Raw genomic sequence first — 14,699 nt, 5'->3', positions numbered from 1 at the left:
CACCATTTTCTTGAGTAAAATGACTAGTTTCACTATCATAACTAGATAAGTTGGGTCTGATAATATTTTCAAAGCCTAGAAAAGTCACAAGAGTAAATAATTTTATTTCTATTCAAGTTAGCAGAGCGCTAAACCAGAAGTAGCCTGCTCAGTCGGAGGAAGTCTCTTGTCCACTTGCTCTATGGACCCGATGATGCAGGAGCAGCTACAATGCCAGGTTATTCCATACTGTGGAAACACAGCTTTTTTGGCATCATGCGCCACTGAGCAACTTTTACTGAAATGAATGAGGCCCAATATGCGAATGCTGCATCCTGGTGTTTTAATGCATTCATAGCAACCTTACAGTGATGATGAGATTCTACGAAGTCAGTGTGTCTAGCCAAAAAATAGTCCAGCACATACCTTCTTTAAAAAACACAATCTGATGTTTCTACAAATCGTTATTTATGTATTTATTTATTCATTTGCTTATTTGCATGAAATAACCAAATAAGATATTATAAACATGCTGAAAAAAAGTTAAAAACCAGCTTATGCTGGTAGCTGGTTTTAGTTGGTTTAGCTGTTTGAAGATGGTCTTAGATGGTCCTGACCCAGGACCCATCTAAGACCCATGTTGCTCGTCTAGCTTGTTAGCATATCAATCTGCACATATTTATCTTCATGCATAACACATCACAGAAGACTTGAAGCCCATTTTGTCGAGATAGCAACACATCAGACTGGTAATCATAACCTCAGAGTTGCAAAAGCACAAAACAAGCAAAAACAGACTTAACTTACTTCATTAGCGTAGGGGGTGGCGGCATGGCATGTCCTCCTCTTACTTATCACAATGACCAACCTGATGAAATAAAATGTATAGCAAGTTGTCCTTGTAGGGCTTTAGTTTTACAGGAAGTTCAGTGGATAAACCAGCTAGAGTAATCTTAACCATCTTAAACTGGTGAATTTTGTGAAGGCACAGAGTTCACATTTGCTAATATTTACAGAGATAGCAGTTACCATAAACATTTTTTTGCGTAAGGTAAGTTAATATGTTTTTATAGGAGTCATATAGAGTTGTTCTTTGTAGTTTTATGTCTGAAGAAAATCCTGAAGTTCCCAAAGGCGTCGTCTTTTTCCTCTGTCATTATGCCTTTGCATATTCTGTATTCTTATGTGACCTGCTTGCTAGCTTGCTAAATTGTTAGCCTCAGTGGTTTTAAGATGCCGTCAGCAGCATCCATATTGCCATTACCGAGCAGCAGTGCTCTTCTGACATAACCACTTGGAAGCAAAGTGTAGCTATTGTGTACAAGGCCTCCCATGTGATAACCACGAGCTCACAAGCTCTATTTGAACCCAGCATTAGTCATTCTGCTTAGCTAAGCTAATGGGCTACTGGTTGTAGCTTTATGTTTAATGGAAAGACACGAGAGTGGCTCCAATCTTCTCATTTAACTCCTGGTAAGAGAAAGAATAAGTGACAGCACTGTCCTTCAGCTAAACTAATTACACCCAGACAGGAGGTGACAGGAGTGTTGCTGTCTCTGAATATTTAGGACTTGTGAGAACTTGCTCTAATAGGCTACTGAATATGCTTCAACACACTCCTGTTCTTTCTAGCATATCTTTATGTGTTTCTTTCCTTCTATCCTTTCCCAGTGATTATATTATCACCTTTTATGTTGTGGAAGTCTTTGTTTCACATTTTGTGTTATGTAAGTGATGGGCAGAAATGAACAATGCAATGTTTTTGAATGACTCTTTTTAGTGTCCAATATGTAGCTTACTGGGTCTGTCTGTTGAATTTCTGAGTGCTCAAGAATCCCTGACTTTCACTCGAATGTGCGCTTTTAACGTAGAGTACTGCTCATGTTGCCTGCTACAGTGTGTGAACAAGAAGCAATTTTATCGGACTCAAGTCCAGGCATGTACTGAAGAAGACAGAATGAACCCTTCTATCGAAATGGTACGTGCGCTACTTGCCCAGGAAGAACCACAAATCGATGCAGTAAAATTACATTTCTCTAAGGGCTTGCATAACATTCCTACATACAAGTAAGCTGTTTAATCTTCGCACTGAAATAAACAGAATACTCTCAAAAATGAAAACTTATTTGTGATGACTGGAAAGGAAGAGAAGTCTTGTGTGGCGGGCAGCACTACATGTCGAACGTGTCATGGAGAAACTGACACCATATTTTTCAAAACATATTAAAACTCAAAAGGTTTGAGACATTTATCAACTCAAAGGAACTGATTAATTTAGACAGTTGTGTTTTCAATGTAATGGTGTGATTATTGTTTTTATCGTAACTTGTAGAGGCACTATATATGCAGCACTGGGTCCAACACAAATCTTCCTACGGGGACAATAAAGTATATTGTATCGTATCGTATCATAATTGTATTGTAATCGTATCGTATCGTATCGTATCGTATCATATCGTAAAACTCAAAGGGTTAGATACATTTACATGTACCAACTCAAAGGAACCAATAGTGTGAAAAGAACCAATCTGCCCATCACTGTGTCCTACCAGAGCATTTGCTCCATTGCCAGCCCTTTCCTCTATGATAATATTTCTATGAGCCACATGGAGAACAACACACTTAGCTTTTCTTTTTACAGAGCTCAGCATCTGCAAACTCGGACAATGGATGGTCAGCCAGGTAGTCAGCTGAAAAAAGTTGGCTCCTGCTGAAGTTTTCAAGGTCACTGACCGTCAACAGCCACTCCAAATTGTGTACCTCCTGGCCGCCCTTCTGATGTGATTGCACTCTGTGAGCAGCATTTCAGCCTTGAGTACCACAGCAGAGGTGAGAGGCTTCCCACTTCGCTGTAGTCTTCAAAGGCAAAAAGGGTAAAGATTCTTAAAAAGTGGCATTAAAAAAAAAGTAATTAACCCTTTGACCCCTGGATCAACATCAGTTTTCTTGTGCTGCATTCAGACCTCTTTTAATAATAATAATAATAATGATGATAATAACACTAACAACTTTATTCATAAATATAGCACCTTTAACAAACATTTAAACCTCTGAAACCTGAGAAATTTGCTTTGATTTCTTTTGAATACATAAGGAACAAATACAGTGAGCAACTTGGCAAAAAAGTCCTGCAAATTGCAAAAATGAAAAAAAAAAAAAAAAAAAAAGAGATAAATTTAAAAGGTGAGAAGAAAGTCCTGTAAAATTAGCTGAGGGGATTATATAATATGTTATCAAAAACTAGGGAAAATGCCTGGAAAAACTATATTTATAAATCTTATAATTATATATTTAAAATTATGTTACAGAAAAAAAACAGACTTTTTAAATTATTTTTTCTTTTTTCTTTAGCACTTTCTTAAGACCTTTTTTGTTTGTTTTTTCCTTTTCTTTTTTGTTGTTATTTTTAAGATAATTTTCTTTTTTTCTTTATTATATTATTATTATTATTATTATTTTATGATTATTATTATTTACTATTTTTTTTCTATTTGTTTGGCCATTTCTTTATAACTTGCTCATTGCCTTCTTCCTATTGTGCCAATTTGCTCAGGTTTCAAAGGGTTAACCCTCAGAGGATTATCCCTAAATCGAAGGTATTATTAATACTGTACTGTCTTTTATCATCTCTGCCCTGATGAAGACCCTGTGAGGCTGAAAGTGGGATGTCTTCATTTTAACCATTATCATGCCAGATAAAAAGGTTTTTAATGTACCTCATCACCTTGCTTTACATAAAGCGCCTCAAGATCTTTTCTCTCCCTGTTTTAAATCTTTTTATCTTCAAAGGCACCTTCAGGTTGCTGAATCTCAATTCATGAGAAATTGATCAAGAGCTTGGCTTTTTGTATCTATTTCCAGGTCTCACAAATGTCATTTTTAGAACAACTAACTCCATTGTTGCGGTCGAGGATGAAATTGGAATAAATTTCTTTTTTTTCTTGTTTATTCTGGGTTAATCCTACTTTATGCCATTTGCAAGCCACATACTGTTTGATGAAAGGCTATAAAGGTGTAATATGATGATATAGGGTATCAAAAAGACATATTAGATTTACCTATTCAGGCACTTTGTGGCTGCAGACCATTGCAAAGATGCAATCAGACTCTCTAACCACCCACTGCCAGAACAGATCCGATCAGTAACCAACTTACTGGCAGCGTTAGCACACTGTAATGGTGTTACTTTGTTGCTTGCAGGTTTTCTTGCACCAGGACCAAGACTTGGATAATCATGTACGTCGCCCACAATATCTGTGCCTCTAAGTACCACTTTTGGAGGTCTGTTACATCCCAGCTGCTTTAGTAAGTGCTCACTATGGTCTTACATTCACACATTTGGATTTTATAATTGGACGAAATACGTAGAAGTACAACAAGAACTTTCTACCTACACATCTTGCTTGGAAATATAGGGATAGAGGCCTTTCTGAATGTATAATTAGCCTTTTTTTCTAAACACAGTTGTATTATCTCATATACCATTAGATATGGTTTAAAGGAATACAGTTTTGGGAAATATACTTATTTGCTTTCATGCCCAGAGTTAAATGAGAAGATGGATACCACTCTCACATTTGTTCATAAATTATGAGGCTGTAGCTGGAGATCTTTAAGCTGTAGTTGGTAACTTTTATGAAAAATGTATTATTTTCTAAAACTATCTGTCTCATGTCTGTGTGAATATAGAGACAGCCTGAGATAAAAAGAAATCCTATTGCCTTGCAGCATGGGGCGTAGCACCAAATCCTGGGCCCTGTGCATACACAGTCTTTGCCCTGTCCACACTCTTCCTTGATTTCCCCTTTTTGGGGAAAGACATGACAGTCAGTGTTGCCAACTCCTCTGTAAGGAAAGTAGCTATTGGCTCTTCCAAAAGTAGCTAGAAGTAGCTAGATGGCGTCATCAACTAATTTGCATAATATGAAATTCTGATACAGGCAAAAAATTAATAGAAAGAGCTGACCAGGTAGTTTACAAACTAACTATTTATGTATTTACAAGCTTTTTTTGTTGTCATATAACTATAATGTTAGCTTTTTCTTTTCTTTCATTAGTGACCTAATGAATGTAGAGCAAAACAAAAATATGGTCTTGTAGCTTATATTTGACCAGAGGAGGCAAGGAGAGGGACAAGAAACTGACTGAGTGTGTGAGTGAGACTGACTGAGGCAGAGAGAACTGTGTGAGAGATTTTGGGGTGTGAAACTAAAAAAGAGTGAATATTTAAACAAAAATGTAATGTCTCTGCTGTAACTGTACGAAATCATCATCTGTGATTGGTCGTAAGCTGCACACACATGATTCATGTGCAGGGCCGGCAGCTCTTGCTCAGTGCGGTCACGCTTAAGGTTGGGACTGCGGGGCTGCTGCTCAGACTGGCTGCATGAGTGCAGTGTGAGTGGAGAGGAGGAGGGGGCGGCAGCTGCCCTCGCTGTACTCGGCTTTCGTGAGCTCAGTTGTAACGTGAACCACAGAACGAGATATGTTAGATGCCTTTTGCAGAGCTTTGTCAACACAGTCATTCCCCAAATGACCAGAAAAAGTCACTAGATTTGTGGCTGGTTGCTTTTGACTAATTAAGTCGCCAAGGGGGTCTGAAAAGTAGCTAGATATAGTGACAAAGTCGCCAAGTTGGCGACACTGAAGACGGTGTGGGCTTTTGCTGCATTTAGCGACGAATCCCCTTGCAGGGGCGGACTAAACCATTTTCTCCTTCAAGGGGTGAGAGGTGCGCATTAAATGCAACAGGATGACATCAGGTTGAAATGCTGCCGGTCACAAAGTAATACAAGAAGCGTGAGGGCACCTATAGCGTGGGCAGAAAGGGTGGTGGATAGGTCCAACAAACCTGGACTTTCATGCGGTAGTCCGGTGTTTGCTTCCCATGTAAATGTGATGTTTTCTATCTACACCTTACCATGTGCCTCCTTCCCCTAATCCTTCCCCTTATTAACCATATGCAGCATAATTCCACCATGTGCTTATGTTAACATCATGATAGCTGCATCCCGGAAGTTCAACAGCAAACACAGAAGGAAACCTAGAACATAATATGTAGACACAGAGGTCCACTGCAAAGCAGTGACTAGTTGGGATGAGAACGTGTTGGTTTCCATGGGTCAACATGTTGATAGGCTACTAAATGTTCTAATCCTGTTCTGTCTATGTATGTCTCCACTGTGCATTAACAGATTTTTTTTTTCCATTCACACTGCATTTGAAACATCAAACTTCATTCTGATGAAAACTCCTACAATGTTAGTTTATATAAAGGGGAACATAGGAATGACCCTGGTAAGGTGCTATATCAGCATTACCCTGCTGTCACACTCCACATCTTAAGCTTGAGCGCTGTTTTTGACCTTTCAATGCACTTTCAACTCCTTCCCGCATCCTGTCTTACCTCCTGTATTTACTCTTCCTCCGTTAAGATTCCTTTTTACGAATTTACTCAACTTTCCAGCCTCTTCAATTTTGTCAAAAATGCGCCTTTGTCAATGTAGACTCTGTTCTCTTTGACAGTGGAAAGGCTGCATTTTAAATTTGCATGACTCCACTTTCATCCCAGCTCATCATTCAAGTTGGCGAGCAGACTTTTTATGCAGTAGTACCGTTTTCCTCAGCTGCCATTTGATCTACTATATGTGCCCCAAATGAGTGGAAAGTAAATCTGTTGGTGCCGCCTCCCATTCTCACTCCATTTTTATCCTCATTCACAGAGTGTGAACATATCATCTATTTATTAATCATTTAGTTAAACTTCACTTGCCCTGGCTCCAAATTCGGCTTTTTTTGTCATGGTAATAACTCACTAAGCGAAACCCTCAGTTTCACAGTTTCACACATATTTAGCTGCAGAGTGAATCCACCAGCTGCCTGATCTGACCTGCGCAATAATGACTTTATAAAAAGACCACTTGACAGCACCGACTGTATAGTTATGTGGTTGACATATTCATGAATGGAGAGTGTCGGGGTTATTAATTTATTTAAAGATGAAAGAAACCATTCATTATTTTTTAGCCAGTGGTGCAGGTCTATACATGGCAATGCTGATCTGTTGATTGATCCAGACTAACAAATCTCAACTATCAGTTGAATTTTCATAAAAATTTGTACAAATGTTCAAACTGCCTGATAAAACCTGAGGAGTTTGGGGGATACCCTGAAGTTTCTCCAGGCACAGGGATGAGGCCCCCATTTGTGTTTCTAAGTGAAATTTATTCACAACTATTTGACCAGAGATATGGTGCACACATTCATGCACCACTTAGAAAGAATTGGATTAGCCGAACTTATCATCAGTGCCATCATCAAGTCAAAATTTGATTTGTTCATACTTTGGTTTATGACCAAGGACCTTTGATGTTCCCATAAGCCTCAACTGTACTTTGTGTTTAGTGCTAATTACCAAATAGTTAGTACGCTAACATGCCAATTGAAAAGGAGCATTCAGAAATAATCACTCTGAAAACTGGAGTACGCTCTGGCAAAAACTCGACCTTGCATAAATTTGGAGATTTTTTTGAATAGAACATTTATTCAGAACACCACACTTTCAGAGCAGCGTCCTCTGGGCGCTCTGTCTGGAGTGTAAAGGGCAGTGTAAAGTGAATTTGTGGTTAATTTAACCTTTTGTTGATTTGTGTAGAAATGCAACTCTTTGTTTCTTCAAACAGTGTCAGATTGGATTCATGAACGTAACCCAAGTATAACCTCAAAGAGCTGTTTGTGCAATGCTGTTAGTTATCTTAGTTTGTGCAAAGACTACAATATATATAACAAATGCCACTGGTCTCCCCTATGTACTGCCTACTCGGGGTGTAACAATACATTCATTGTATTGATGCATCAATTTATATTCCTATGATCATACTACATCGAAAGGTAAACAGCAAGTCATCCTTCTACTGTGACTTTTATCGATCTAAAATTATTTTTTCAAGGCATACATCGTTTGTATCGATACTAAGAATGGCAAAGAAGCAAAGATTTTAGGTCCATGTTTGTCGTCCAAGGTTCAGAGGTTCCAAGGTTCCTGCTTACTATTTTGCAAAATGTGCAGATAAAGGATCAAATATAATGGCATTTTGCCATTTAATTGTTTTGTTAACTTATGGTGATTTATTTCTGATTCCCTGGCAAAAACACTGCTAAATCCTGACCTCTACTATCCAGTATCCACGTATTTCACACACAGTAAACAGAGGCCCTGCGCTTAATGTTTGTGTAGTTCAGTGTATCATGCTTTTCCACTGTTTTACCTCCACTACCACTGCATAGAAATAGGCATTTTATTTTCCTCTACTTCTGGCAAAAAAGTTACTTTATCGATCTCTAGTCAATGAATCGTATCATATTGTATCGCTCTAAATGAGCCCATATTGTTCTTGTATCATATCGCCAACCATGTATGGAGACACACATTGTATCATTGTTTAAACATATCATTATGGCCCTACTGCCTACTAAATTGATGATTAACTAGTCTATGCAATGATAAGCAGACAGTTCACACTGAAGTATAATCAAGCAATAGACTCTATTAGTCCCATCTTACAGTAACTAATATGAACTGAATGAAAATTGTTTATTACAAATGTGAATCAACATTGGGGCTATGTTTTCCACTCATTTTCCAGTATTATTGTGAGGAAAATTCTGACTATTGAATAATTCAGCACTTTTCCTTTAATATACCTTAATGTCACTCACCATACATAGTTATTATACATAGTTATTTCCTTCAATGGTAATTATTTGAACAATCAGCTTTGCAGCCTGCCATTGGACAATCTGTAGCAATCCATTTTTAGGCAGTTCAGCAAGTCCAGTAAACTGACCCCTCGAAAATGTTTGCTAATCTAATGAGCTATACATCCATGCATTTCTCCAATGCACACAGAATCCACATACTAGGCAGCTGAATTTCACTACTCAATTTTACGCCATGTGTGGTATGAATAGTATGTAAATATGCTATTTCAAACAGACCACGTAAGTCTCATTGAATTATGGACGTGCAATTTCTCAGGTGGTAATTATGCGTCATTATTTAACTGGCAGCCTGTTTTTTTTTTTTTTTTTGACTCAGACATAAAGGCCTTGTGAAAACACTAAAAAGCATTCCGAGTTTATTTTCATTAATCATTTTGAATTCAATTCAATTTCCTTTCCTTATTGTAAACTTAGCTTTAAGGTAAGACTGTTAATTTCCCAGTCTTGATGAAGAAAGCCAAGTCACTTAATAGCATCTCACTAAGTCATTTCAAATGGATCTGTAATGTGTTTGGCACAGTAAATAGCTCATGAATTGCTAATTTCATTTGGATTAAATGCGATTAAATTTGGGTTTTTAAGTACAGAGCGCAGCATTGGATGAGTGAGCAGTGATCTGTGCTAAATGCTCTGAGGTTATGGAGTGTGCCTCTGTATCCGCCGCTTCACTTCATTAGCGTCAGTGTTTTTGCTCAGGGAGACGTGATTGAGAGAAGTGACAGCGCAGCATCTCTTTTCATCTGACATTAGACAGACAGGCGGACTCCCGCTTCTGCCCCGGACGGCAGCCTCATGCCCACCGCCAACAGCCATTAGGATCGCTTTAACATCAGTCCTTTCCCCACTAACCTACATGGCCATGAGAAATGGGGCAAAACTGGCCTCAGAGCAGCCTCCAGGGCCTCTGTTGTGCTGCTCATTCTGCTGTCCCACTCTTTTCTCTTTGAAAAATAACCCCCCCCCCCCCTATATCCCCTCACACCCCCTTAGATTAGATCTGTTAGATGAAAATATCACACATATTGTTGGGGAAGCTAGAAATGCTGAGTACATGCTGTTTTGGGCACAATGACATATAAGATTAGACACCATAAAATACTGACTGGAATGCACGTTTCAAATAGAGTGGGAAGACGAACAAAACAGATAAAGATGAATCAGATAAGCGTGATCACAAAGATGCAAAGTCTGTCACGCTCGTGATCACGCTCAGCAAAGGCTGATCCTGCCAATTCCAATTACTCCTCAAAAAAGGCCAAAGTATGGACAGGCGACTGGGCCGTAATAAGCCTGCTCCCTTTGTGTGGTTTCAAAGCAGGCTCCAGGTTTGAAACAAGGCACGACAACAACGATGTGTGTTGCCATTCAAAAGAGGGAACTTCAAAGAAGCTCATTTTCTCTTGCCCAGCTGCACTGTGGCTCGCTGCCACGGGCCAATCATTATAATGAGCAAAAAAAAAAAAAAAAAAGACTTTGAATAGACAGCTAAACTGCAAGCTACTGTATATAATCTGTCTCTAATACTGTCTCAAAGACTCATCATGAGATGTTCGGATGATCAAGACTGGGAGATTTAATCGGAGTATGTAGTTGCTGTCTGAGTAGCACCAGTGTTATATATCAACCAGTGAGTATTTATCAAAAGCACTATTGCAATGAATAAAAATTTGAATATAATGCACAGTATTGTGAGGCTGATTTTTATGTAAATGGATTTATACAATTTGAGCATTATCAGGAATAAATGCATCTTCAGCATAGACTGTAGAAATAATGGACATAGCTTTGGTGATGCCACCCATTGGTTTGTGGACTTCAGTTTTGAAGCCTCAAGTTTGACATTTTGGGTCACTGTGGACACTATTGACAAACATCGTGTCACTAAAGCAGCCCGCCCTTAACTATATGTAAGTTTAAGCCTTGATAAATTGTGAACAAATGAATTATATAAAAATTCACCCCCGTGCAGTTGTCATGGATGATAAAATCAGCTATTTTCTATTCAACAGGTTAATTAATAGGTAATTGGTAATTTTTTAAAAACATTTCCTGGAAAGTAATATGGAGTTAATTGATACATGATATCATATCAGTAGTTACTTTTAATGGTTGAATATTCCACTAAAGATTATAACACAAAATGCATATTAGAATATAACCTATACCATTAGGAGACTCTGTATATATGATATAAGGAATATTTAGTTTCTCCATGCTGCTAAATTTTAAGCACTGTCAGTAATATTGAATAATAATATCAGACTGTGATATTACCAGCCTGGTGTTACTCCTTTTACAGTTTCTCTAAAATCTGCCAGAACTCTAAAAACTTTAGACTGAATCAATACAAATTACCTGAGGTCTTAGCAAAGATTTTCAGGGTGCCAGCACCAGGAATGTCCTCGGTAGATTGGAATCGATAGCAGCTCCTCTAAATGGCGAATATATTAAAAGCCAGACACCATTCCAAGCAGATTCTCATAGCAAAAAATCAAAAACCTTTACTATGTGCTGACAATCTGAATGGTTAAAACTTAATGACACATTTCACCTTGAACAAGCCTTCATCGGGGTGATGCTATGACAACAGCAGAGCTCTGACCTTCTTTGATTTTTAATGCATCACTTCAGGTTTGATCAAATTCCACCTTAAATGCATGCAGAAAATGATTTTTATTTGCTTCATTAATGTCACACATACTTTTTATCTAAGTTGCTCTAAAGAGCTCCAGTAATGAGTCCTAAAACTCAGAAATCAGTTAGCATTTTAGCACTCCTGTTTCCCTCGTCTCAATGTGTTTTTGAATGGGTGTTTGTTAAGATGCCTTAAATAAGGTCTGTGCTGAACACAAGCTTAAGAGACTTTCATGGTTTGTTCTACAACACAAATCAGGAGATACCCCATTAGTAAAATTTTGCAGATTTTACTTGTCTTAAAAAGATGGTTGCTAATCAGGGGCTAAATGAGACTACAGAATGTCATCACACCATACACGGCTTAACAAGCCTGTTCTCATTCTAAAAATCCTAAAATACCAACACTTTTGCAGTGCTTTCTGATATCCTGACCCTGAAAGCCACCTATCGTGTCCGCATGGTATTTCGCTGGACGGCGTCAGCTGAGAATGTGGCCAAAAAGAATGGGTAATGGTGTTATTATACACCAGGGGCGGCCAGATGGCACCTGCTGCGTTGGCATGACACATGGACGATTGCAGTCAGATGATAACGTGGCCATATGGAACCTGTTATGTCCGCATGATACGCCAGTGGACAGTGTCATGTTGAAATACTGCTTGTGACACATGACACAAGATAAAAAGCACGAAAATCCCTTCAAGTACAGGTGAAAGGGGTGGTGGATGGGTCAAACAAACACTGGACTTTGATGCGGGAGTCTGGTGTATGCTTCCTGTCCGAATGTGATGTTTTTTTCAACCGAACCCTCCATGCCAGGATGTGCTTTTGTTGAAGTCCCGACGTTGCTGTTGCCATGTGCTTGGTTTGGCGAAACATAACCATGTGCGGCATAATCCCACCATATGCATGTGTTGACTGTAGCGCCATCCCAGAAGGTCAATGGCAGATGCAGAAGGATACCTAAAACATAATATGTAGATGCAGAAGTCCACTGCAAAGCAGCAACATGTGACAACTTGGGTAGAGAACGTGTAGGCTTAACAGCCTAGTCGTGGAAGGGATGTTAATTCATGTGACCCCTGGAACTGTTTGTTTATAGCTTAACATTAGCATTTTACCTTGGTGATTACATCTGGGCTTCAAAAATCATTAAAGTGGTGTTCTTTGGAAATTGAAGATTATCTTGCTAAACAAAATGTGTCAATATCATTAGCGACATCATGTTTGCCAATATTTCAAAATCCAATGGGAAGTAGGGCGATGCTATATTCCGCATTGGCCTACAGAAAAACACCATCCCTGGAGCACTCTGCTGTAAAATGTCTTTAATATCCTGCTGTTGAAAAAGTCATAAACTGAATTTCTGGTTCAAAGGCACCAGTTATTGTCCAGTCCAGACCCACTGGCTGTGTTTGTGTAGGGATTTCATGGCTCACATGTGCTCATCATGCTTTATTTGCTTTGCCGTAAGCTGAGTCCTTTGAGCACCTGCCTCTGCTCTACCATTTTTCCCTATATCATGTGTTTATGCTGGTGTTTTCTGCTCACCCTCATGTGCAAATATACATTTGTATGCTAAGTTGACTATCTGTGGCTAACGTGTTTATTCTATCTAACTGGATGTGATGATGCATGAAGGAAAGGCTATGCACATGCTCCCATTTGCCGATTTGAAGCTGCCCTCTTTGGCTTAGAATCCCAAAGTCAGCACCAATGCAACGGTAGACTGGAAATGAGCCTGCAAATTCTTATTACCAAAAATTCCATGGGACATCTCCTGTGTACAGGCTTCCAGCAACAGCTGCTACAGTAGCTCAGCGTACTGTACCTAAGCGCCTTCTTTTCATGTGTCATTTAAAACGTCTCCCCGTGGCACACAGAGCTCTACAACAAAGCTCTTCTCTCAAAGTTTTCCCAGGCCACCCCCCCGTCTCTGCTTGAGAATCTATTTTAACTCACCTTGCCGCATCCTTCTTGCAATATTCTACCTTTACTAGCAACCTGCCGCTTTCTGAGGGTGCTGCTTTGTCCCTCGCAGGTCTTGTTGGGTCAAGACCAAAGCTTCCGCAATCCCTTTGAACTTGTTTTCCATTTCCGGATGTCGAAGTGCCAGTGGCAGTCGGTGGGGCTGCTTTACTCAGAACTTGGACCTGAGCAGTCAGGCACAAAATTCTGTCATTATCCTGTAGGACTTTTTTTATATAGATTTCTGTTGTAGTACATAACAACACTGTGTATTTCTGTCACACACAGGCTTTCATCAGCCAGTATCAGAGGAATTGAATCCATCTGTCAGCGATTCCACACCTCATGATTTACATCTCATGCCAATGTAATGGTTATGTGCAGTGCCAGTGCAGAGGGGAGAGTGTTTCATATAGCAGGAGGTACAGATGTATATGTCAGGCGGGATAGGCACGTAACACATCTAACTTTAATGCACCAGAAAAGAGTTTGGTCACATTAAGCATTTTTATTAACGCGAAACCACAAACTTTCTCAACAGTAAGTAAGTGTTTAAATTGCCTAAACTTTAGACATTTATTGGTTGTAATATACAGGTTTTGCACATCTTTGTCTGGGATAGTCTTTGTTTTCATTAACCCCTAGGGACCACTTTAATATTACACACACTCGCATCACTCTGTGTGTAAAATGCACTTTTCAAAATCGAGCTTTAAAAAAATAATATCACACTATGATCAGGTGGAAAATAATAAAAATGACAAATTCCAAGGCAAAAGCCCAGAATGACATCAATAAATAATACAATGCTTGTTTTTATGCTTTGATTTACACAAAAATATACAATCTTGCCAAAATATATGCCCTATGCATGAACACAGTCAAAATGATAAAAAAAAAATGATTGGCTAAATACAGAAATGCAGTCCTGATGATTTCTTTTATTTACAGGTGCCGCCAAAATCAACACAAAATTCGGTGTCAGTCCTTAAAGCAATTTAAAAAGAAAAGATGATCTTTTTGGCATTTCTATGTCAAGGTGGGGAGTGGGGGTGGTAACAATAATCGCAAGGCCAGAATCAAACCCAGGATGTTGCAGTTACATGGCATATGCTTTAACCATTTGGCTGTCAAGGTGCTTGCTTGTTAAATAATTTTGTTTTCCTTTAATATCAGTGATATTTACATGATCAGCTAATTAAGCTGAGTCACTTGTGTGCACAGATGTTTTTAGGGGTTTATTTGTGTCCTGTTGCTCTTATTAGCACTGTGCCTTCGCTATTAAGTGTCAGCCTCAGTCTTCTCCTGCAGAACCAAATTCCTCTCGACATCCT

The sequence above is a fragment of the Plectropomus leopardus genome, chromosome 14 (genome assembly GCF_008729295.1).
Source record: "Plectropomus leopardus isolate mb chromosome 14, YSFRI_Pleo_2.0, whole genome shotgun sequence".
NCBI classification, from domain to species: Eukaryota; Metazoa; Chordata; class Actinopteri; order Perciformes; family Serranidae; genus Plectropomus; species Plectropomus leopardus.
Note: the sequence above shows the minus strand (reverse complement) of the source record.